Below are 27,254 nucleotides of genomic sequence, written 5' to 3' on the forward strand. Positions count from 1 at the left end.
TAAGGCCATGGTTCTGGCCCCAGTCATTGGTGCTAGTGAGGCTTTATTGTAGAAAGTTTACATCAGTTGTAGACTCAATAATGGCTCCCAGTTTGCAATCATCTGCAAACTTGGTCAGCCAGAGTCCCTTTGTGTTGGCTTGAACTTCAGAGAAGTAGATGCCAAACAGGAGAGGACCTAGGACCAATCCCTGTGGGACACCACTTGTAACTGGTCAGTAGTCAGATTTGGAATCCGCTACTTTCACAGTGTGGGTTCTATCAGTGAGCCAGTTGGCAACCCATCTTATGACATAGGGGTTTATGCCTAGTTTAGTGAGTCTATCTATGATTCCTGAGTGAGGGATGGTGTCTAAAGCCTTGGCAAGATCTAGGTAGGCTGTGTGAACTACCTTGCCCTCATCCACAGCTCTGGTGACAGACTCCAAGAAGTCTATCAAGTTGAGCAGGCATGATCTACCTTTCACAAATCCAAACTGTGTGGGGTCCAGAGTTTGGAGATTCCCTATGTCCTTATTTATAAGGTCCATGATGATGCGCTCCACAGCCTTACATATTAGACTCGTCAGACTAATGGGGAGGTAGCTCCCAGGGTCTGTAGTCACTCACCCATTGTGGAATGGGATGACTGCAGCAGTCTGCCATTCGGTAGGAACAAAGTCTGAAATGAGGCTGTGACTGAACAGGGTACTTTGGTGTGGTGTCAGTTCACTTTGTAATTCATGTAGAACACAGCCAGGGATATTATCAGGTCCCATGGAAGCTGTATTCTTGGTTTTGGACAGTGCAGTCTTTACCTGTGTAGCTGTGATAATAGGGACTTAGCATTCCTCGGGTATTGTGATAGGCCATTTGGGGGTGAAAGGGGAGTAAAGTTCGCACTGAACCTGTCGGCCAATATGTTGGCAACATCCGTTGGTTCTGTACACATATTGTCATTGTGCTGTAACTCAGAGCAGATCTGAGTATCTGAGTATTGCCATGTAGATTCATGACATAACTATAGAATGCCTTGTGGTTATCTTTAGAATCTGCAGCAATTTTGTTTTCATAGCTAGCTTTAGAGGATTTGATGATGGATCTCAGTTTTTTGCTGAGGCTAACAAGGGAGTTTTTCCAGTCTTAGGAATTCACCCTTTTCAGCAACAGTTTTTTCCTTCTGTTGTAGAGTTTGTGTATGGTGGGGGACCACCAGATTGGCTTCCTTTTTATGGAGGACAGCGTTTTGGTTCTGTTTGGTATGGCCGTTCCATGCACTTGTGTATGTGCTCATACAGTGCATTGGTGTATGATTCAGCAGTCATGAACCTTTTTTCCATTTGCATGGGTATTGTGATGTTAGCCACCTCTGTTTTAGAAGCCCAAAATTGGCTTTGGATAAGTTTTTTACGGTGGTTTCCTACATACGGGGTAAGGGTGGGATGTGGATATCCATGGTGATTAGTTTGTGGTCAGATCTGATCAGGGAGGAGTTGATTGCTGGTGTAGAGAAATGGTTGCCCATGTTACTAATAACCAGGTCAAGGATGTTTCTACCCCTGGTGGGGGTAAGAATGAGTTGGTCCAGGGCGTTGGAATTAATGAATTCCAGAAAACATTGAGCAAGTGTGTTGGTACATGAGTAGTTTTCCCAGTTAATGGAGGGGTAGTTAAAGTCTCCCAGTATAAGGGTATTGGGTTGTACCCTAATATTTTCCAGTGTGTTTAGGAATCTGGAGTGGGAGTCCTGGGACATGGAGGGGGATCTATAGCAGGCTACAACCTGGATTGCAGTTTTACCCAGTGTTAGTTGTACCTGAAGTATCTCTGATGCGTTATGTTGGGCTACTAGTCTGGAGGTGTGCATATCCTTTATGAATATGGAGACGCCACCACCTTTAGTGCTTCAGTCAAGATTTAGGGGCCAAAGGTGTGGAATGAATTATAGCCTGGTAGTGCTGGGGTTCTCTCCGGAGCCTTGAACCAGCTCTCGGTCATTGCACAAATGTCGATGTTCTCCACTTTAAGGAGTGCTTCGAGCAAGTGCATTTTGAGATTTAGACTTCTAGTGTTGAGTAGCATAACCCTCAGATTTTGTTTGCTTGTAGCTGCTAAAGTGGTAATTATGTCTTCAGGACATTGGCTAAAAAAGGCACTACAGGAGTGGCAAGAGCCTTGGCCAGTACCTGGAATCCCTGGAGTGACAAGTGCAGGCCATCTCTGGCGAAGCATCAAGGTCTGTTGATCATGTCATCCCAAGCAGACAGATACTGGATCCCCTTAGAAAGACACCAGAAACTTAGCCAATTGTTGAAATCAATAATTTTCTGCTTGTACAGTGGTACCATTCTGGGTCATGGTCGGATGCGATTCAGAGCTAGGGTCATACCTGCCCAGGCTACAAGATCCAAAAGCTCCTCTATGTCTCTCTTCATGTAGTCCAGGGAGGTATGTCTCAGGTCATTCACACCAACATGGACAATGACAGAGTCATATTTGTACCTGTTATGGAGTGACCTAAGTGCGGGCATTATGTGGCGGATTCTGGCACCCGACAGGCAGCTGACCGTAACTTTCTCCTTATTCAACCTAGTGAGTGGGATATCAGTGTGCCTTACGATTGAGTCACCTATGACTATTGTATTGGGTAAGTTGTTTTGTCTTATGGTCTCTGGTTGAGTGGCACACTGTTTATGTGAGCTATGTGTCTCATGGTTTGTGCTGGGATGTGGTGGTTGTTTGCATTTCTGCCTCAGAGTATATACACACACACATATATATATATATATATATATATATATATATATATATATATACATATAATATATATATATATATATATACACACACACACACATATATATATACATACATACATACACACACACACACACACACACACATATATATATATATATATATATATATATATATATATATATACATGCACACACAGACAGACACACACACACACACACACACACACACACACACACACACACACACACACACACACACACACACACACACACTTCAGAAATTCCAGCATTCCTTGACGGAAACGTTTATATATAATCCATTAGCTGACCATTAGTAGTAGCAGTGCACTGAGTATGTCAGGGTGCAAAACCAGTCTGTTTTCTTGTTGCTGGCCAGTGGTTGCCAGTATATTTGGCTTACTAGGACTGATCTATCATTTTCTACTGTTTTTGTGAAGGATTTCACTTTATTGGAGTGGAACTTTGGTGTCTGTATCATTACGGCAAACTAATGGTCAACTAATGGATTATAAATAAACGTTTCTGTCAAGGAATAATTTGAAGTGCTGGAATTTTTGAACTGTGTTCCGTTTGGGTCCATGCACTTTGATTCTGGTGCATGCACTGTATAATTGTCTGTTGCTATACATATATATATATATATATATATATATATATATATGTGTGTGTGTGTGTGTGTATATATATATATATATATATATACACACACACACACACACACACACACACACACACACACACACACACACACACACACACACACACACACAGACATATACACATATAGGTTCATAGGACAATACTAGGCTATTGGCCTGGAGGTCCTTATAAGTCTAGCCAAGAATTGTGCCTGTGTGCCCACAAAGTCAGCACCTGTTTTCCCTTTCCAGCAGGGACACAGGTGGGATCCCAGGGGTGTATTTTCTGTTTCCCGTCCAGTCGTCCAGGTTCCTCTGAAAGAAAGCCAGTGAGGTACTCTGCTTCACATGGAGAGAGTATATTCCACAGATCGGGAATCTTTGGGACACAAGTCTATCATGCCAACAAGTTCTATTAATGTCACAGACCAGGTTGAGGTCTTGCATGTGGGTTGTGCAAGTGGAGTTTGACAAACGGATATGCAGCAACTCCATCAATGCTGGGTCTGAGATGGCCTTGTATGCCAGACACAGGTCACCTCTGAGCAGTCTGTAAGAGACACCACAGAGGTTCCTGACCAGGAAAATCCAGGGTTTCAAACACTTATCCTGTACAGATAGGCTAAAACCCCTGTCCCTCTACTCAGTCTCGCCAGCTGATGCATGTGCTTGGCAAGGTACATGCCGAAGGGGGCAGTGCACTCCATAATGGGTCTGATAAGGGAGGAGTACAGGGATGTTATGACCTCCTTGTTCCTGGATGAAATACCTTTACTTAGGAGACCATGTAGAAAACATTCCATACAACAGAGGCAATGTGGTGGTCAAAAGTCAGGTTGCTATCAACCTGGGTGCCCAAGTCCCTCACCAGTGACTGTATGCTTAGTACGTTGTTATTAATGTGTTAATTAGTGGGGACATCATTTTCCCCAGATGGAATAATGATGCATTTCTTGGCATTCAGTTTGAGGCCATGCTTCTGGCACCAGTCATTAGTTTGGGTAAGGCCCCCTTGGAGGATGTTCACTTCACTAGGGGAATTTAAGACAGTGTCAAGCTTGCAGTCATCTGCAAACCTGGTTAGCCATAGACCATTGGTTTTGGCTTGCACCTCAGAAAAGTATATCCCAAACAGCAGAAGCTCCAAGACGGATCCTTAGGGTACGCTGCTCTGTATGGGTCTACTATTAGAGGTGGCTTCCCCTATTTTGACTGAGTGGGTTCTATCAATGAACCAGTTAGGTACCCATCTAGTAACATAAGGGTTGATGCCTAGCTGGGAGAGTTTATCTATTATGCCTGAGTGGGGAAGAGTGTCGAAGGTTTTGGCCAGGTCAAGGTAGGCGGTGTGTACCATCTTCCCCTTGTCCTTGGCTTAGGTGACTGTTTCGAAGAAGTCAACCTAGTTTAACAGGCATGATCTCCCTTTGACAAAACAAAACTGTGTGGGGGTCAAGCGTTTGGAGGTTGTCAATGTCCTTGTTTATAAGGTCCATGATAATGCGTTCTATGGCCTTGCAGATCAGGCTAGTTAGGCTGATGGGCCATTACTTGCCTGCCTGGGTCAGTGGATAATCCACCTTTGTGTAGAGGAATGACGGTGACTGTCCTCCATTCAGCTGAGACAAAGCCAGTGATCAGGCTTTGGTTGGATAGGGTGCCTAATGGTGCTGAGAGCTCTTGCCTGGGTTCATGTAGGATGCAGCCAGGGATGTTGTTGGGTCCCATGGAGGCTATATTTTTTGGCCTGTAGGGGTGCTACAGTGGCTACTCATGTTGATTAGTACCAGGTCCAGGATATTTTCACCTCTCATGGGGGTGTCGAATAGCTGATCCACTGCATCGGCATTGAAGAAGTCGAGGAATCTCTGGATGTTCATGTTTGGACTAGAATAGGTTTTTCACTCTATGGTTGAGTAGTTAAAGTCACCCAGGATCAGGGCAGAGGGTTGAATCTTGATAAATTCAAGTAAGTTTAGACAGGTCGAGTGGGCATCCTGAGTCATGGTTGGGGGTTTGTGGATAGCTATGATTTAAATAGGTGTTTTGTCAACAGTTAGCTGCACCTGGAGTGTCCCCTGGGTGTAATACTGTTTGACCAGCCTGGAGGTGTATATGTCTTTGATAAATATTGAAACTCCACTTCCTTTGGCTTTGTAGCCCTCCGTTTGGGGTCTGAAAGTATGGTAGGATGACTAACCTGGTAAAACTGGGATGCTCTCTACAGCTGTGAACCAGGTTTCAGTGACTGCACAAATGTCAGCATCTTCTAGGGCAAGGAATTCTTGCAATGAGTACAGTTTCATGTTAAGACTCCTAGAGTTTAACAGCATGACCTTTAAATTTTGTTTAGAAGAAATGTTCACGTTGGTAATTTTGTCCTCATGACTTTGCCTAAAAAGGCACTATGGGGAGGCAAGAGCCATTGCCAAAAGCCTGAATCCCAGGGGAGACAGATGAAGGCCATTTCTGGCTAAGTAACGTGGTCTGTCAATCATGACCTCTCAGGCTGTCAGGTACCCGATCCCCTTGGAATTTCTCCAGAAACTAAGCCAATTGTTAAAGTCAATCATTTTCTGTTTGTATTGAGGCATCATTCTGGGTAACAGTAGGATGCTGCTTAAGGCTAGGGACATACCTGCCTGGGACACGTATTCAGCAAGCTCAATCATGTCTTTCTTCATATTGCCCAGACAGGTAAGTCTCAAGTCATTCATACCAACATGGACTATGATAGAGTCATAACAGTACCTGTTGTTGAGAGACTTGAGTGCGTGGATGATATGGCGGATTCTAGCACCTGACAAGCAACTTACCGTGACTTTCTCTCTCCTTGTCTAGCCTGGTGATGGGCACATCTGTGTGTCTCACAACTGAGTTTCCCATGACTAGCATGTTGGGTTTGTGTCTGGGCCTTAGAGGCTATAAGACACAGGTATGTGTACTATGTGCAGTGTGGGTTGTGTTTTTGCCTCGGAGCTCTTTTTTGTTTAAGAATGTTTTTGTTGAGAACCTCCTCATATATGGGAGTGTGTTGTACAGGTGTGGGTGGTGTTAAGGGTATTTGTTGTGTCTGAGCAGACAATCTTCTCAGTGCCAGATGTGCTGGCTTATGATTGAGATAGCAAGGATTCTCTTAATGTAATTGCATCTCTCACATGTGTTCCTTGGTGGAAGTGGTAGTAGAGGGTTGTCCATGTACATGTGGCAGTTACTATACTGTCTCAGGATGTCCATATCAACCAGACTAGCTGGAGAAACCATAGGAAATTGTCCGTCCATGGTTGTTAGAACCTGTGGAAGAGAGGCCAGGAATAGTAGAGTGGGCACTATCTGAGGAGAGTACCTATAGGTGTGAGTAGGGCTGGATAAAATCAATACAGTAGCTGCAAGGGAGGGCCTCATTTACACAGGAGTGCTGGTAAGGGAAAAAAACTGCAGCTGAGATACCTCACAAAGGGTTAAAACAGAGCAGTGGTGGTGGTGCAAGACACCCAAACAAGTGCACACCCACGCAAACACGGGGCTTAAGTACTAAGAAAACAAAAGTAAAATAGAAACACTGGAATTAACCAAACAACCCTTGTCCCCGAGGTCTTAGCTAAACACCCTATGCCAGAACAGTTCCAACCAGTTCACTTACTCCCACTAAGTGCAGGTAGGCCCCAGCCAACACAAGATGGCGTAGTAGGAAACGCAGGAAACACAGGAATAACACAAACAGAAAACCTGTAACCAGACTATGCTAAAGATATTTAAACTCTGTTTAGGTCAATATAAAACAGGAGAACAGATACACACTTAAATATAACAGCAGAACAGTTCACACTCAGTTAATTAAACAGCTTAACAGTAAAACAGAGAAAAAATACAGTGCAGATGTAATGCAAGTTAATCAAATACAAATGCAGTACGAGTCAGAATAAATTGAAAAATGGCACTTAGTTTTGTAGATTTACTCAGCAGCTTTGAAATCAGCACAGGGAAGATGCAGAATGCTCACCACCTTGTAGCCCGACTAAAATAAGCAAGCACCACAAAACGAAAGTAAAATAGAAACACTGGACTTGACCAGACAACCCTTGTCCCCGAGTTCTTTGATAAACACCCTATGTCAGACTAGTTCCAACCAGATCACTTACTTCCACTAAGTGCAGGTAGGCCACAACGACTACAAGATGGCGTAGCAGGAAATACACAAATAGATCTGGATATAGCAAAACTAGTAACCAGACTATGCTAAAGACATTGAAACTCTTTTTGGGTTGATTTAATACAGGAGAACAGATACACACATTTATATACATATACATATATTTTATATATATATATATATATATATATATATATATATATATATATATATATATATATATATACACACACACACACACACACATGCATATCTATATCTCTGTCTATATATACTTACACACATCTCTCTCTCTTTATATATATATATATATGTATATATATATATATATTTATATATATGCATATATATGTGTATATATATATATATATATATATATATATATATATATATATATATATTTACACACACACACACACACACACACACACACACACACACACACACACACACACACACACACACACACACACACACACGCACACAACATATAGATCTACTTCTATTTCCCGAATTCCCACTTAATTGAATGACGAACAATGAAGTGACGCTGCCAAAAATGTACTTTGACGAACACCCGGATCACTGTAATGTAACTCTGGGAAACTAACCAGTTGGCCACCAACACTTTAAAAAGAAACCAAAGCAATTCAAACCCACCCAAGTTGGGGGCATCTCCCCCAACACCCCCCAAACTAAATATACCAACTCCAAATTTGCACTATAGTGGAGAAAAGGGCAAAAGTTCACTGTGTTGACCAAGTGGTTTTACTGCAGGATTTTAAAAGGCTTTCAAAAACAGACCAATTGAAGAAGGGTAATTCCTTTGGTATTTAGGGATAGGTAACAAAAATAGTTGTTTGACTCCCCACATTAATTTTCTCTTTTCTTCTACTTTCTTTAATACATCAACTGAAGAATTCCCAAACAAATGGTGCTATTCAAGAGGAGCACTCAGTTGCTGAAATGTAAAATCATGGAAATTCTTAGGAAAAAGGTGAAGTCTGAGTTTCTTCAGAAATCTATTTCACAACTTTCTTTTTCTTCGTCTGAGGGGATAGGACTCATGAAGGAGAATCTATTGCCATAATTCCTAAGTAACTGATTCTCAAGAAAACATTTTAGAGAATTTAGTTGACTCCTTGGTGTTTTAAGAATAAATGAAAGTTTGATCTGACAGGACCTTACTTGGCATTCTACCGTTAAGCAAAATATGCAAAAGATATGGGCATCTTTGCAAGGAATTTGTCTGTCACAACAGCATTTACCGTTCCAGACTCACATAAGCAATTTTTTACAGAAAAAAATTCCATGGAAAAAACGCCCCCCAGTGGAGAAACATATCTTCCCAAAACTGTAGCTGACACTGGCTACTGAAACTCACACCTATAAGCTGATGAGAAGTCTGCATAAGCATACATACAGCAAAAAATTTCCGATTTTTGCCATACCTCTAAATTTGTATTATACCAGCATGTACTGTTGTGCTAAGGGTGGACATACAGTGGACAAGGAAGGAGCCCAAAGCTTTGTAGACTGGCCAAATGTTTATTCCTTGACAGGATACATCCCATATAATTAAAGTTTCTGCAACAGTAATCTAATAAAGAACATGTTCTGACTCAGTAACCTGTATGTTTTAACTGTTTCATTTGTTTATATGTTAACTAAATAAATTGTGAGTAAATGTTTTTCAAGAACTATTAAACTATTAAATCAATGCAACAACATTGTTTGAAACAGTGCCTAACTTGGTGTGTGTCCAGTATTTTGTGCTTTCTGTTGAATTAGACCTTCACATTGCATTTCAGGATCACTGTATATACTTATTTCTTACATTGTGTTTAATATGGTTTATAAGCTAAGATGGCATAATACAAGATGAAGAAAACAGGAAACTTCTGATGACTGTTGAGTGCTTACTGAATCAATAATGGTGTTCTATGATGAGCCCGACTAGCAGTTTACTGCAAAAAGCTTAAGGCTATGAAGAGTTGATAAGTTTCAACTTGTACTCCTAAGTCTGACACCCTCAGTGTTTGCATTCAGCTATTATATGACTCTGAGCAAGCCACTTATCCGGATAGTGTTCTTGAGTCAGTTGTGCTTTGCTGGCTTATGCAGTTATCACAAAGAGCATACAACTTATTCCATGAACAATTTCCTACCAAGTACATCTCAGATAAAGAAATTCATACTTTGAGTTTTCTTGTGGATGAAACCACAGTTATTCACTGCACTACTCCATGGATAACTGTACAAATGCTAATGGGACTAGCTTGAGAGCAGGTTGTGTTTCAGGAAGGAGTGTAAATCTTAGCTTCATCTGGAAGTTCCAAAGTTTTCATATTAAATCCATTCAAATCTTCAAAATAAGTAACCCTGAATCAGTATTCATTTAAAGAAGCTTTATTTGGTTAATGCTTTCATCTTATTGACTTTGTCATATCAGGAAAGCTTATACTAATACTGGTTAGAGCTTTGCTCTTTTAACCTAATTTCAGCAAAGGGGCATGGGCGATGCAGTTGTTGTGAATGATTTTCCTACTAACCTTTTAATTGGCTGTAATTCAAACTTTCCGATTGGATGCACTTCCTTGCTGCTAATTGCACATGGATTTTGAAATTAGTCTTTTAATAGGCTTGTAATTCAAGCTCTCAGATTGGTTGTACTTCCTTGCTACTAATTTACATAAAGTTTTCAAAATCCTTCCAATTTAGTGGGTCTTTCCTCACCACAACTGTGTTCCCAGCGCCTATGCTTTACTTTGGTCTATATCTAACTTTATACTCAGTTTTCAAGTGAATACAATAAATAAATAAACAAATAAATAAACAACACTGTTTTTTTCTATCTTAATTCACAAGCCATAACAGTCTTATTGTATGGACCTTCCAGTGCTAAACAGGCCTACCTTTTTACAATTTTTGTACATTTTCCTGATTGTTCTTATTACAGAAACTGCTGTACATATTTAATTGTCTCTTTAAAATGATCTTTTGGGTTGACAGTCAAGTGAGTGGATTCATATCCTTTGTGTATCACTCTGTTTGTGCTTAGGTTTCTTGTTGTTTCATTAGGGCACACATGCAGGCTGATAGAGTTACCAACTATATTCTAATCTTCCAACAAACGTTGGACAGAGCCTGGGCTTCCTATGACTAAAAACGCAAAATGTAACAAAACTCAAAAATGTTGCCTAATTAGGACCACGACAATAGTACAACCCACTTTTATGAGGCTTAAAAAATGTAACCTGTATTAGATATTTCTTAGCAAAGCAGTAGTGGTTAATTAGCCCTCAAAGTTGAAGCACTTTCCTTCAACTTCTGGATGAGGTTCATCAGATCCCTGGTGATATCAAAATGCTCCAAATACTGTGAAGATCAAATTCTATTGAGAATGAGTACAAGAGTGGTGTTCAGTTTGATTTAGGCTAGCATAATTCTATTCAATCATAATGAGGTAATGGTTTTGTACACAGGTACTATTCCCTGATAAGGTAATAGTTTTGGAAACTGGAGCTGCTACCTTCCTTGGGATAAAGGGAGATATTAACTATTGTTTCTTCTCCCTGGCGGTGGTAATGATTTTGTTGGAGTGAGCAGATGTTTTAAGCCAAATGTAGACTACAGCTGGAGGGAACCTATCACTGATGGTGGGAGCGTATACTGGTTACCTATGTCACTGACCATAAATAAAAACTTGTCAACGCATATCAGTCAACAGATAAATGCTATGGCACTGGCATATTAAACCTGTCAGGAAAACACAATGGTTTGCAGAAACAACAGAAATAAATGTAAAGATTATTGTAAAATCAGTCAGGAAAAACTCTAAGCAAACATGCAAAATGGTTACAAAGCATGAACTATGATTTTCTGAACACTGGAATCCACTGAAAACTGTAACAGGGGATACACAAGTGAACAAGCAAAGCAAAAGCAAAAACAAACAGTCCACTTGAACTTTGGCTTTTCAAAGAGTATCCCTAGTTGCCACAATTGAAATGTTAAAGTCAGCTGGCAGAAATTGAGAAAATCCTTGGCTGAGCTAAAACTAACATGGGATGAAGGGCTTAGCTCATTATGTCAGTCACCTGATAGTAGTTCATTCTCCTTGGTAGTCTGTCAGTGAAAAGGGAATGTATCCTTTTAGTGGCCCCATTGGATGGTGTGGGTGGATGGAAAGGAATAGTGGAGCCCTTGTTTATTTGGCTTATTTGTCATTGGATTTATAATAGGAGGGTGGTATAATGCTGCATTCTTGTGATATCAACGAGAGTGGAAAATCCGGAATCACAACTAATAGTACAGGCTGTGGTTAAGCTTTTGGAATTCCAGTATACTTTTTATGGAATAGCTAATGGTAAGTCCAGGTTTATTGCATGCATTCAGATGAATCTGTCACTCCAGCTCTTTTTTCCTCCAACAGTGTATTCTTATTACCATCCAGGGGGCAGGCCAAACCCTGTTATGTATATGACTCTTGTTGGAATTGTGGCCTGTTTTCCATACTATGCTTGGCTAATCTTGTTGACTGTTTTGGCAATATAGAAGCAGTTGCATGGGTGGGTTGTTAATATGCTAGTCACCAGGGGTGACTATCTTCCCAAATTATAATATTATGCATTTCTTGACATTTAGTTTTAGTCCATAGTTCTGATACCAGTTACTTGTTTGTGTCAGCATTTTGTAGAGAGCATTACTGTCTGTAGGGGATTGTATGACTGCTCCTAATTTGCAATTGTCTGCAAATCTGGTCAGCCAGAGGCCCTTGATGTTGGTCTTGACTTCAGAGAAGTAGATGCCAAAAAGGAGCAGTCCCAGGACTGATCCCTGAGGGTCTCTGCAGGTAACCAGCATATTTGTATAAGTGGACTCTCCAGTTCTAACTTCCTGGGTCCTGTCTGTTTATACTTAACCTACTGAGTTTGTCAATAATTCCCAACTGGGGTAATATGTCAAATGCCTTGGCCACAACAATAAAAGTTAAGGTTCCAAGTAGTGGAAGTCAACCATTCATCCCAATCATTAAATCATTCAGCAGAATTATCAATGGGTTCAGAAGTTCATATATCAGCCCATAAACTGAAGCATGAAAGCGAAACATGGTTATCACATTTGCTCTTGATTACAGAGAGATTCAAAAAATGATAAAGAAATTTGGATTATAACAGACAGTAACAAACAACAAACATATAGCTAAACTGCTGGAAATCAGGTCCAACATTTATCTTCGAATAAGGAAGGAGTATTGGGGACTTTTTGGAATCCAAAGACCCTAAAATAAACTTGGAAGCAAAAGGCACCTATGGATGTGAAGCTCTCAACTGCAGCTTTTGCAGGTATATGAGTGATTCTGACCACTTCCAAAAATTCAAGGTAAAAATACTACAGTAAAGATAAAACTGACTGTAATAGTGAAGTGATTGTCTGTATGACTCAGTGCATGCTTTGGAACTGCTTCTACACTGGCAAAACTGTCAACAAGGTCAAGAAACATGTATCCTGTACATCCTGCTTAAAGTGATAAGGAATGTCTCTAGTGTTTATAATCCACCCTTGAACACCACAATAATACTGCAGGAGTGGCCTTAGGTCAACTGGTGCCCTAGGCAAAAGGGCTCTATGGCACCCCCCCGCCACACCACCTGGTGCCCCATCCTGGGCTACCTACACCAACTAAATACTGGAAAAGCTCCCCTGCTAGAGCAGCGCCCTAGGCGGCCTCCTAGTTGGCCTATGCCTAAGGCCGGCTATGTAACTACTGTTTGAAAAACTTTGTGAATTAGACATCAGAAGTTTACTTTGTAAATGACCCTCACGAACATATATACCTAATATATCTGATAGTGAAAGGAATGTTTTAGATTTATTGAAAACGCAAAATATTTGAATTCTAAAACCTGACAAAGGTGGAGGTCGTATTTTTATGAATGAGTTTGATTATAGGAATACAATGCTTGAAATGTTACATGCTGACATCTATTTAAAAATTTCCTTAAATTTATTCAGTGATACCTGTCAGAGGATTAGGTCTTTAATCAATGACCTGTTTATAGACAATCGTATTGACTTAGGAACCTTCAATTATCTTAACATCTTGACCCCCCTTACACCAGTAATATTTGGACTTCCCAAGATCCACAAAGACTTACAAAATCCTCCATTCCGACCTATAGTGGATGGTAGGAACTGCATAACGTATGGATGTGCCAAGCTTGTGGATCAGAAACTTAAGAAATTCCTGAGTGGTGAATCCCAAATTTGTAGGGATTCATGGGATTTCTTAAAATCTTTAAACAGTTTAAACTTTCAGGGTAATTACAACTTCCTAACCATTGATGTCAATGATCTTTATACAGTGATCCCCCATGACCTTGGCATCAGTTGGGTCAGAGAGTTTCTCTCCCTTAAAGGGGCCCTATCATCAGAAGTGGACCTTATTAAATATTTGTTGGAAAATTTTCTACACAATAACATGCTAATTTTTAATGGTGAATATTTTTTGCAACAAACTGGTGTAGCTATGGGCTTCCCCCTGTGGAGGTAGCTTCGCTAATTGTGTAATGGCTATTGGGAGGGGGAATTCTTATTTAAGAATCCCTAATATATATAGACAAAGTTTTCTGGTACACTAGATTTTTGGATGACATATTCATCATTTTTTGGGGGGACTTAGGTGATGCAGAAAACTTTGTCAATATCATTTCTGGATTTACAACATTCCTCAAATTTACATTTGAATTTAGGGTTGAGACTATCTCCTACCTAGATGTCGAATTATCAAAGGATCTTATACATGAGAGATATATAGCTAAAACCTTTAGAAAACCCACATACTCCAATACACTATTGCACTTTAATAGCTCCCAAACATTTCACCGGAAAAAAAGCAGTAATAAAAGGTCAACTTGTACGAGCCACTTAGATGACCACACTAGACTCTGAATTCATGTCTGAATATGAGACACTTAAAAATATGTTTTTGAAGAGATGCTACCCCCTAGCATTAATAGATGTCATTATAAATGAAGTCTATGAAAAAAGAGTTAGTGGTTGGTTCAAGTCCTTACTGAGTAAAACCATGGAAATAACAATGGAATCACCCCTGAATGAGTTTGGCAGTTAATGGTCAGGCTGATGTTATTGTTGGTGAACCAAAGAGATGTATGTTAAACGACATTGGTAATAACCATACTTTTAAATTTATTACCACTTTCTCTATGGATGCTGGGTCTGTACGAGACATGCTATTGAAAAACTGGAGGATCTTGTTGGATGACCCTTTCATCCAACAAAAAATTAGTGCTAGCCCCTGGGTTGATTTTTAAAAGAGGGAATAACTTAAAGAACATGTTTGAATATAACATTAAATAAAATCCTCCATCCTACCCATTAAAATGGGAATGACAAAATGTGGCAGATGCAATTTCTGTAAATTTATGTTGGTTGCTAATTCTTTCACTCTGAATAATATAACATACCAGATTAGAGGTAAATACAATTGTGAAAGTTGTGGTATTGTGTATGTTGCCTTATGTCAATGCTACCCAGGGTTCTATATTGGAAAAACAGAGATATTCTTTAAACAGGGAGTATAGGAACACCAATATAATATTGGGAAAGCTAACATCACGGACGCTTTGGCTAAACATGTCTCTGAGAACCCTGGGCATTCTTTCAACTATCTAATAATTGATAATGTTAGCAAGAATATCAGAGGAGGTCCTTGGCCCCTCCGCTTATTGGCAGCTCAAAGTTAATGCTTTTGCCAGCCCTGGCCTTAATGATTTTATGTTTAAAAGCTTTAGAAAGATAACCTTAACGTTTACAAAACTTTTCAAGTACAGTTTTTGTGTTAGTATATGTAACTTATAATTTTAAATATGTATGATAGGTTGTGAAACTTAATTTTATCTACTTAATAGTAATGCATACAAAGTGTTAATGGGGAGAATATGTCTTTAAATGGTGATTAGGGGAAGTGATGTCATTTTGTTTGAATTATTTATACTGGCTTTTCATGATTTGTAATTGTCTGATGAAGTTCTTTCATTTGATTTGGATGAAAGCGCTTACTTTGATTGTATTAACCTGTCTTGATTCTTTTTTGATTTTTCGTGGATAAACTGTGGATGTACTTTTGATGAAACTTGCCTTGAGTCTTTTTTGAAAGTGACAAGGAATGTGCTAGCCAAGCATAGCATAGAATAAATAGGCCACAGTTTCTACAAGTTCCATATACTCGACAAGATTTGGCCTACCCCTCCTGATGGGAACAAGAATGCACTACTGGAGAAAAGTGCTGGACTGGCAGATTCATCTGAATGCATGTAATACACCTGGACTCAAGATTAGCTGTTCATAGATTTATAAGTATGAAGTCCACCAGGATGAGTAAGCATGACCTGCCCTCAACAAAAACAACCTAGGTTTAGTAAAGTTTCTGGAGGTTTCCTATGCCATTTTTGATTATTTCCATGCTAATTCTTTCCATGGCTTTGCATACATGACTAGTGAGACCTATTGGTCTGTAGTTTCCAGGGTCTGTAGATAGCCCGCCATTGTGAACTGGGATGATGGTTGCTGTTCTCCATTCATGAGGCAAAAAATCTGTTTGAAGACTATGGCTAGTGATTCCAGACAGCCTGACATGTCATGTTTTACGCTATTTAGAAGGCAGCCTGGAGCATTGTCGGGGACCATCAATGCAATGTTTTTAGCCTTAGAGAGAGTATTAAGGACCTGTTCCCTAGTAATAGTTAGATGAGTTAAATTTGATGGTATTTTCTAAGGGAAGGCTGGGGGTGGATAAGGGTAAAAATAATGATTAATTTGTCTGCTAGTAGGTTTGCTATATTTTCTGTCTCAGTGCAAATGGCTTTATTAATAATGAGCCCTGCACACAATTGTGTATTGTTGAGTTTGCGGACATAGCTAAAGAATGCTTTGTAGTTGTCCTTGACCTCAAATTTGGATTTGCCAGACATTATTTGTCCTCTAAGCTGTTTAGTTCAATGGGAGTGCTTTAGTTCTGCTGGGTACCACAACTCCTAATTTTTGCCATAATTGTTTTCTTCTGTTATACAGCCTATTGAAGGTGTGATTCTATCAAGGTGGCTTTTTATTTTAATTAGTCCTGTATTTTTTCCCTGGTGGGTACAGCTGCCTCCAAGCAGCTATTAACATGCTTGTATACGGTTTCTGTGAACAGTTCCACATAGGGACAAAAGTGTTCTCAGGGTTTGGGGGAGGGCTTAAAATTTTGCCATGTTATCATTTAAAAGTCTGAAGTTATCCCAGAGTTGCCTTGGGTTTTAGGTTTTATTTTTACTTAAAGGGAGACCATTTTGTAGTTTGACATAATCAGAGAGGACATTACACTAGGGGTGTGCAGCACTCTCCCACATTAGTGAGGAACAGATCCATTATGTTTGTTCCCCTGGTCAGCATATTCACAATCTGATCCATGGAGTCTGTGTCTACAAAATTCAGGAGTTTCTGTGCCTGCTCATTTTGTGTCATATATGATTCAAAGTTAATACTGGTATTGGGTTGGATGGTGAGTGTTTCCAGTAATCTTAAATATGTTTTATGGGTTGCCTGGGTCATACAGGGAAACCTATAGCTTGCAAGGAAGTGGTATGGGATTTTGCCTATGGTGATTTGAATGTGGAGAAGTTCAAGTGCATCATCTTGTTTGACAAGCCTTGAAGTATATTTATTTTTAAAGTAATTCGAGACTCCTCCACCTTTAGTCCCTGCCTGTGTAGTAGCTGGTCAAAATGGGTTGAAGGCATTATAGCTTTGCACTGCTGGAGTGCTGTCTGTGGCTTTAAACCATGACTCAGTGACTGCATAGACATCAGCATTTTCTAGGGCGAGGAGAGCTTGTAGGGAGTGGAATTTCTTGTTTAGACTCATAACACTGAGCAGTAAGACTTTTAGATTTTCTTGGTTTAATACGTTATGTCAGAAGCATTTTTATTTTGGAAATGCCTAAAAGGCACTATGGGTGAGGACAATGTTTTAGCTAATATTCAAAAGCATAAAGGGGAGGTGTGCAGACCAGCCGTGACAAAGCAGCATTGGCTGTTAACTATCTCCTTCCATTCTGACAAATATTGCACACCTTAGAATGACAACAGAAACTAAGCCAATTATTAAAGTTAGTCATCTTCTGTTCATATTGTGGCATCATTCTTAAAGACGGTAGAATGTTTCTCAATGCTAGGCTCACACCCGCTGGTAACACACATTCTGGCAGCTTCATGGAGTCTGTTTTCATATAGTGTAGAGAGGTATATCTCAGGTCATTTACACCAACATGGACTATGACTGAGATATACTGCAACTTGTGGTCCAGTGACCTGCTTGTATGTGTAATATGGTGGATACTGGCCCCTGATAAGCAACTGACAGTGATTTTCTACCTACTCAGTCTTGTGAGAGGATGTGTCTTACAATAGAGTCTCCAATTAACAAGAATGTTGCATTGTATGGTTACTTGCCTTATGGGCTTAGAAGTAGGGACCCCTTGAAATGTAGCTGTATATGTTGATGTAGATGTTGTTTTGAAAGAGTGCATTTGAGGTTGATGAGGGCATTTGTTATGTCTGCTTCATCTAGGAAGTCTTTGGGTTTAAGATTTAAGTGCCTCAGCATATGGCAGTCTATGTGTTTGCTCCACACTGTGTGATGGGTGCAACATGTGTACTACTGACAAACTGACTGACATTAGGAGTGCTTTTATGTGACAGCTTTGCCTCCAGTGACATTGTGTAAATAAATCTTTCACATACCTTATCAGTTTCTTTGAGAGTTAGTTACTTGTCAGTAAACATGATGCAATTTCTGGATTGCCTCATGATGCAAATATCCAATAAGCTGATAACAGAGATAGCTGGAAAGTTCATATCCATAACAACAATACCTTTTTTTTTTATTGATTACATGGTTGCGGTGAAAATATACAGCAAACTCAGGAGTATCTGGTTATCAACTCTGGGGACAATACTTATCACAGTGTGAACTAGTTACCTTGAGTGGAACTAGGAATTGGTGAAATATCAAGAGTGCTTTTACATGAAAAATATCAACTCAAGGCTGTTGTTTTCTTTCGGCTTTTCCCAATTAGGGGTCGCCACAGCGGAACTCCGGTCCACTAATGATTGGCAGTCGATTTTTTTTTTATGGTGCCGAGGTGCCAGCCTGACGCCCAACCTTCAACAAAGGCATGCCCATTCACGTATGTCTTTCGAACGCCACTCAACCGTGGGGAGGACATTGCATCTATACAGTGCACTACCAAACACTTGAGGGGAAACTACTATAGCGAACCCTGATGATTTCTGGATGAAGTACTTGGAGAGATATTCTGAAGCATGTACTCTGATTGTTAATTTTTTCCATGTACTATTGCATTTCTACCTCATCTTCTATGTGCCATACTATGTAATACTGCACCTAGATTTATAATGTTATGTAAATATTATGTTCTTATGTATTATGTGGATCTTTTCTCCCCGGGCCACCGCTGAAAAAGGACCTGTGTCCAGTTGGACTTTCCCAGTAAACAAATGTAAAATAAAATAAAATAAATAAATAAACATCACAGTTCTGCATTAAACAGAAGTAGCTCTGTTTTGCGATGTTTTGATTGGCCCGTATATCGGCATACGGGCCAATCAAAACATCATAACAGACTACTGTTTAATGCGGAACATTGCAGTTCCGCATTAAACAGAAGTAGCTCCGTGTTTAGCGATTTTTGATTGGCCCGTATACCGGTATATGGGCCAATCAAAACATCGCAAAACAGAGCTACTTCTGTGTAATGCGGAACTGTGATGTTCCGCATTAAACAGAAGTAGCTCTGTGTTTAGTAACTTTTGATTGCCCCGTATACCGGTATACGGGCCAATCAAAACATTGCAAAACAGAGCTACTTCTGTGTAATGCAGAACTGCGATGTTTCGCATTAAACAGAAGTAGGTCTGTGTTTATTTATTTTTGATTGGCCCGGGCCAAGACGTGGAAGCCCTTTTTTTTTAGTTTTCACTTACAGTGAATGACCCTTTTTTTTTTAGTCCCTACCTGGCCAGTCGGAAATCTGGCAACCCTACTCACAAGAGAATATTTGCTAGTTTAAAAATGCAATAGAATGCAGAATAAAATAGTGTAATGAAAATATATCACAATATACAAAATACAAAATGGAAAAAAAGCCATAAAGCAATACAAATTGCAAAAAAGCAATATAAAAGAAAACAAACTAATCTTTTCCCCTCACAGCAGCCCATGGCATAATCTGAGTGAGTTTTTTCAGTAAAGCCTTGAAATGTTTTACTCTACCCTTTAAATACAAGACTTAGTTCCTAACTCCTCCTGAGCTCACAGGTAATTAACCTTACATGACCTGTTCTAATTTCTAATAATTTTTAAAGAAACAATTATATATATATGTACAACAGTTTCTGTAATAAGAGCAATCTTAAATATATAAAAATTGCAAAAAGTTACGCCTATTTAGCACTGGAACGATGCACACAATAAGACTATTACTGCCTGTGGATTAAGACAGAAAACAAAGTTATGTTCTTACCATAATGTTCCATCTGAGTTATTGCTTCATTTTTCTTCAACCTGTGGGTTTCAGATCCTTCCTCGGATACAACTTGGCCATACACTGCAGCCGTGGAGCCGAATACTGAGCTCCTTCTCTCCTACCAATAATGCCCCACTCTCCCTCTACTCCTCAGATCAAATTTGCTGCTGATAAAAAAAAAAAAAACATTACCTAAACACAACAAAGCATTAGCCAAACCATACAACAGAATACATCAGAGGCTCAGATTATATAGCAGTGGGAGAGACCTGGATGTACTTCTGCCAAATCCTCCCAGGATCTGAGGAAGGGGGAAGGAGGGTGAAAGGTTGAAGACAAATGAACAACTCAGATAGAATGTTATGGTAAGAACATAACTTTTTTATCTGAAGTTGTTGTCTTCATTTGGTCTACAACCTGTAGGACAGAGTCCCCAGCTACAAAAACTCTGGTTAGCCCTCATGGAAGGATATTCTGTAGCACGGCAGAGCCAAAGGAGACCCTGCTCCTGGAACAGACATCCAATTTGTAATGGGATATGAAGGTGTGCGTGGAAGACAAAATAACTGCTTAACAAATGTCATAGACTGACACTCTGGACCAAAAGCTGCGGAAGTGGATACAGATCTATTATAATGGGCCTTGATCTGATTTGGTAAAGGAATTTCTTTATTAGAATACACCAATGCAAAACAGTTTGAGATCCAGTTAGCTAAAGTCACTTTGGTCATTGTTCTTCCTCAACTGAAACTAGCAAAGGAGACAAACATTTGGTCTGATTTTCTGAAGTTTTTTGTCCTAGCCAAGTAAAATCTTAGCTGTCTGTGAACATCAATTAGATGAAGCTTGTATTCTCCTTTATTTTGGAAATTAGGGAAGAAGACTTGGAGATTAATTTTGGCCTCTGAGACAACCTTGGGCATAAAGAAAGGATTAGTGCGAAGAGTTACTCTGTCCATGTGGAAAATAAGATAAGAAGGTTTAATGGATAAGGCATGAAGTTACAAGCAGAGGTGAGAGTCACTAAGAAAGCAATCTTTCAAGACAAGAATTGTAAATCAACTGTGGCAGCTGGTTCAGAGGAAGCAAAAATCAGAGCTTGTAACATCAAAGTGAGGTCCCATGGGGAAGTAGGATCCTTGACCAGTGGCCGAAGTAGAAAGGTGCCCGTCAAAAAAGCCTTACATATTTTCATGAACACCAGTATGGAATATGGAAATTCAAGATGACTGCCAACTGCACCTTGACTGTGGGAAAGTTAGCTCCACTGTTAAAGATGTGAGCCAAAAAATCTAGAATAGCTGAGATGGGAGCCGTGAAAGGGTCTAGCTGATGTTGTTGCACCCAAACAGAAAATCTCTTCCATTTGCTGGAATACATTTTCCTGGTAGAGGCCTTATGAGCTGCAATCAAAATCTTCTGAACAGGAGAGGATAGCACAGGAGTTCTAGCCATCAACGGAAGTGGAGTAGCCAAGTGGTTAGCTTCAGGCTGAGAATATCTAGATGTTGATTACCCGAATAGTGGGACAGAAGATCCAGAATGGGATCGAGAGTCCAAGGAGGACACACAAGGTGAGATCATAGAAAGGCCAGAATGGGGCAATGAGGATGACTTTGCACTTCTATCTCTGAGCTTTCTGGAGGAATTTGGATATCACGGGAAGAGGAGGACAGGCATAAGAAGACCAGGGGACCAAGCATTGATCAGAGCATCATTGGGGCCCTCCCCCAGAGGGGAATCAGGGCAAAATACTCACTGTACTTTTTGTTGGAAGGAGAGGCGAAGAGATCGCAGCAAGGTTGACCCCATTTCTGAAAGATCATGCTTGCCACTGAAGGGTAGAGAGGCCACTCGTGAGGCATCAGAATGGTTCTGCTGAGCTTGTCCACTAAAATGTTTGATTTCCCCAGAATGTGCATTGCAACAAGAAAGTGTTTGGAAGAGATCACCCACTCCCACAATCGCATGGCTTCTCGACATAGGGGGTAAGACTTGGTTCCACCCTGCTTGCTGATGTACTACACAACAGACATTTTGTCTGTCTGAATGGCAACTGTCCCTGTGGGAAGACAGGCACAGAGAGCTTGCAATGCTAAAAGAACGACCCTCATCTCCAGGATATTTATATGCAAATTGGTCTCTAGAGGGGGCCAGGTGCCTTGGACCATCCGACCCAGCGAACCCTCCCCCAACCTGAGCTGGGAGGAGTCTATGGTCACCATGGCCTTGGGAGGGGATGGAATGAATGGTCGTCCTAAGTATAGATCCTGAGATCGAAGCCACCATAGGAGATAGTTTTATGGGACAGTCCATGGGCAGTTCGAGAAAGGTCCACTGAAGCATTCTCATGTGAAGGCAAGCCATCTGTAGAAGAGCTATGGTAGTCACCATCGACCCCAACGCTCTGAGAACAAAAAAGGTGGGGGATGGTCAGAAATAATCTGAATTATGTGCAGCTAAAGGGACTGAACTCTGTCCAGGGGAAGGAAGAATATGGACTGAGTTGTGTCCGGTTAAGCCCCTATAAAGTCAGTGATCTGGACCAGATTCAATTTGGACTTCAAAAGATTGATGGTTATGCCCAAGGTTGAGGCTAGGTGGAAGAGACAATCCTCTGCTTGTAGAAGTTGATGCTTGGTGGGATCAGTGAGAAGCCAGTCGTCCAAATAAGGAAACACACAGAATCTGAGCAGTCTCAGGTGAGCTGCAACTACTGCCATCATTTTGGTAAAGACTCTGGGGGCTGTGGTGAGTCCAAAGGGGAGTACCTTGAACTGAAAGCAACTGGTGGAGGAAACTTCTGGAGCATCTGTCCATCTTGATGTGGTAATATGCATCCTGAAGGTCTACTGAGCACATCCAATCGTCCTTCTGCAGGAAGGGCAGAATGGACTGTATACTGACCATTTGGAATTTCATCATGACAATCGACTTGTTTAAGGAAATGAAATCCAGAATTGGTCTGAAGTCCCCTGCTATCTTTGGTACCAAAAAGAATCTTGAATAGATGTCCGATCTGAACTGCTCTTGTGAGATGGGTTGGATGACTCTTTTTTTCCAGAAGGTTTGCAATTTCCAGGGCTGCCACCTCCCTTTGATTGGGTGGCACATTGGGGAGGCTTTGAGTCAGACTTGGGGATCTGAAGAACGGGATGGTGTAATCTCTGGATATAATCTTTAACACCCAACGATCTCCAGGCTTCCCAGGCTGTTGGGTGTAGGGAAAGATGTCCCATGACTGCCTCCAGAGTAGAGCAGTTGGACAATCCTTCAGGATTGCAGAAAGGGCCTGTCCAAGAATTTATTTTGAAACCCCTGATTTCTTGGACCTCCCCCCACGGGGGCGGTGTCTGTCATTGTAGTCATTTCCCCCTCTTCCTCTGGAGGAAAAGTCTCCCTGCAAGTCCTGAAAAGCACCCTGAGACTTTCAAAACCATAGCTTCTTACCGCCACGTTGATTCCTGGAATAGGACAGTTATGGGGTAGAAAAGCATATTCTGATGGCAGACAGGGTCTTTCCATCTTTCTTGCACTGGGAGAGAGTGTCTCTGACTATGGGACCAAAAATAGATGACCCGTCATAGGGCACATTGATAAAGGATGCCTTGAAGGGTTCAGAGAATTCACATAGTCTCATCCAGGCATGATGCCTAACATAATCTCATCCAGGCATGATGCCTAATGGCAACACCTGAAATGGCCACCCTTGAAGTACCCTCTGCCACGTGTGAAAATAGTCTTATGGACATGTTGGCGATAAGGGGAGGGTGGCCATTCTGGAGGAGAAAATCTTCTTGTCCTCTTCAGACATGGAACCTGGAACAGACTCAGAGATGTCCTTAGCAAGGTCTCTCTGAAGTCTGATCAAGTGTGCCAGATAATTCAGTGCGCTGAGAGAAAAGGTCACTGAAGAGTAGACCTGCTTACCAAATGTGTCCATCGCCCTAGACTCCCTGTCTGGTGGTTGAACTGAAGAGCTCCCCTGGGCCAGATCTTTCTTTGTGGCTGCTGCCACCACCATTGCATCGACCGGGACACCCTTAGTCCAGTGGAACCTATCCAAAGGGGTGCTAAGAATCAAATCCAGGCACTTTAGTATAAACTCTACCATGTCCAGTTCCTTCCAAGCCCTGTAAGATATCAAGTCAATCAGGAGGTCTGCAGGGGGGAACCCAGGATGTAGATGGACCTGTTCCAAAGGGTTCCAGGAACATGGACTCGTCAGAGTTAGGTTTGTGGATGGACCACCCAACCCATCTTTCTGCTGAAGGATCCCCATGATGAAGGATTCCCATGATGCCTCCAAAGTAGACATCCTCAGGTGGGGATCTGGGGGGAACCTTCAGTTTTCAGCTCTAAGGCTGGAGTATACGGCCAAGTTAGATCCAAGGACTGATCCGAAACCCACAGGTTGAAGACCAAATGAAGACAACTTCTGATACAGTGTTATTATCTTTTTATATTCACTTGAAAACTAACTATAATTTTAGATATATACCAAAACAAAGGAGCTGGGAGCACAGTTGCGGTGAAGAAAGACCTACTAAAAAAGAAGGATTCTGAAAATCGTATGCAAATTACTAGTAAGGAAGCACAACCAATCTGGGAATTTTAATTATAGCCATTTAAAATGCTAATTCTGAAAGCCATATGCAAATTAGTAGCAACGAAGCACAGCCAAAAAGGAAGTGTCAATTACTACCAATTTAAAAGGCTAACAGGAAAATTAACCACAACAGCTTATCCTCCTATACCCCTTTGCTGAAATGAGGATAAAAGACAAATGCCATAGGCAGTATTACTGTAAGGTTTTCCTGGTCTGATGAAGTCTATAAGACAAAAGTGGTAATATGAATAAAGCTTCTTTAAATTAATACTGACTCAAGGTGACTTATTTTGAAGATCTGAAGTTATCTGGTATGAGAACTCTGCACTTCTGGATAGAAGCTATGGTTCATGCTCCTTACTGAACCACAACCTGCACTCAGGCTACTGTTTTTAGCATTTGTTCTGTTTATTTTGGATTGGGCTGCTTCCACCACTTGGGACCTTTATGTTTATCGACAGATAACAGTAAGATCCATGTGAAACTGAACACCTTAAATTTCAGCTTCTTTGCTCAAGAATTATGGACAAAGCCAAAACTAATGAAAGTGGGGTGGCAAAGGCCCAAAATCCTGGACAGTTTTAAATATCACTCTAATTCACTTAAAAAGCTAATAAAGCAACAGGTTTTGCATCAGCAAACATTTTCAAAACCATAGGAAGTATGGAACTCTAATGTCTGGCATTATTGAGTGACTGTAGTCATCAGCGATTTAACAGAAAAATCAACTATTTTATGAGGAACAAGACAAAAATAGGAGGCAAACTAAGGGAAGCTGTACAAAATCTGAGATAGCTGAGAAGTATGCCAAGACTCCCATACAATAGAACATACTCTTCTCTTTAGCTGATAAAGTACAGTATTATTGCCATTTACTGAGCTGCATGTAAGCAGTTCCTATTCTGGAATTTCTGGCAGAAGGATGCTGTTGACAACAAAAAATGGAGTAGCATTAACTACAACAAAAGTAAGACTTAAATTGGGAAAAGTGGTTAAGGACCAAACTGATGAAAATGCTACCTGGCTACATATCTCCTTTCATTGATTTAGTCTGCTCTGATGACATCTGATCTTGAGAAAGCTTAACTATCCTGATATTGTCTGTCTGTGGGTTAATTAACAAACAGAAGTAAGACATCAGTGCAACAGAAATGTAACTGGATTAAAAGGTTCATAGGTTCATAGGTTCATACTAGGCTATCTGCCCGAGGGCATTTACAAGCCTAGCCCATCGTTTTGTGGCTTACCCCTTTTCTTTTATTAACTATACCCATTATTTATTTGTGCCTGCTCTGTCGAGCGTGACACTGAGGGTAATCCCCTGGGTATATCTGATCTCCCCATCCATTGGTCAAGATTTCATTTGAACAAGCCCTCAGGTGCTCTGCCTCACTGTGCTCATGATTAAGGAAGACAAGTGATTCCACCCAGGACCTACCTTGTCACAAAATGAAGATTCTGAAGCAAAGCAACCTTATTTAAGGACAATGATGGCTAATTATTTGAGTGCAATGACCTAGCAGCAGAGTAAATAAGTTAGGTCATAAGAACTGTGACATTCTAAGGGAATGCTTATATAGAACATTTATTACATTTTGCTGGCGGAAATGGTGACTGCCTTTTCTGTGACAAAGACAGATAAAATATTTGTATTAGATAATTCAGGCTGGCAACAAACAGTTCCATACCTCTCAACTGTCCAGATTTTCACAGAATGTCCAGATTTTTGCCTCATATTTTTGGTTTATTCCTCATAACATTTGTTGTTTTCTGGGAAATCACTGGGATGATCTGATGATTGAAGTCATAAATAATGACATACATTTGAGTTTCAGATTTCAAATCCTTCAAAAACATATGTTAACACAAACCCTGTTACTCTAGCAACTTTCTAAGTTAATAAGAGCAGTTTTTAAAATCTGCCCCTATTTCTGGGCCCTTGTACTACCATTTGGTCAGACTTCATCCAGATTTCTTGCACTAAGAGTTTGAGAGGTATGGTTAACAATCTCTTCAGCTTAGCATTTTTTTTAATGTTCAGAGCAAAACTCAAAAATAAAATGAAACTACAGGTCTAAGACCTAGAAAGTGCTGTATTGTATAGGAATTATAAGATTCCCAGGACTCAGACATACAGCTCTGTGACATGCTGGGATGAAAGTAAATGCAGTTGGCTACACAGGAGCTACTCAACGAGAAAGTGTTCACGTTTGAAGTTGAATTCCATCATGAACTGTTTACAACTGAAAACAATTAAGAAATAAGAAAACTGTTCCAAAAGAATGTCAAAGAAAAGCAGTCAAATGCATTAATCCATTAAGGTCAGGCTGGGTTAATATCTGATGTGGACCTGAATAAAAACAGTGTAAACACAGCATTTTATGAAAATATGTGGGCACACTCACTGCTTCTGCTTATTCTCTCATTTATTTCAGAAGATATACAATGACAGTAAATGACTGACTTGCAAGCAGTATGTCTGT

At 40.5% G+C, this 27,254-nt stretch overlaps 1 protein-coding gene across 2 annotated transcripts in view; it reads right to left on the minus strand.

The window, feature by feature from the left end:
• SORBS2 (sorbin and SH3 domain containing 2) overlaps positions 1-27,254 on the minus strand; it is a 3,647,154-nt gene that overhangs the window by 1,000,612 nt on the left and 2,619,288 nt on the right. The window lies entirely within an intron of this gene.

This window comes from Protopterus annectens, chromosome 2.part1, assembly GCF_019279795.1.
Source record: "Protopterus annectens isolate FY-2018-M chromosome 2.part1, PAN1.0, whole genome shotgun sequence".
NCBI lineage: Eukaryota > Metazoa > Chordata > Ceratodontiformes > Protopteridae > Protopterus > Protopterus annectens.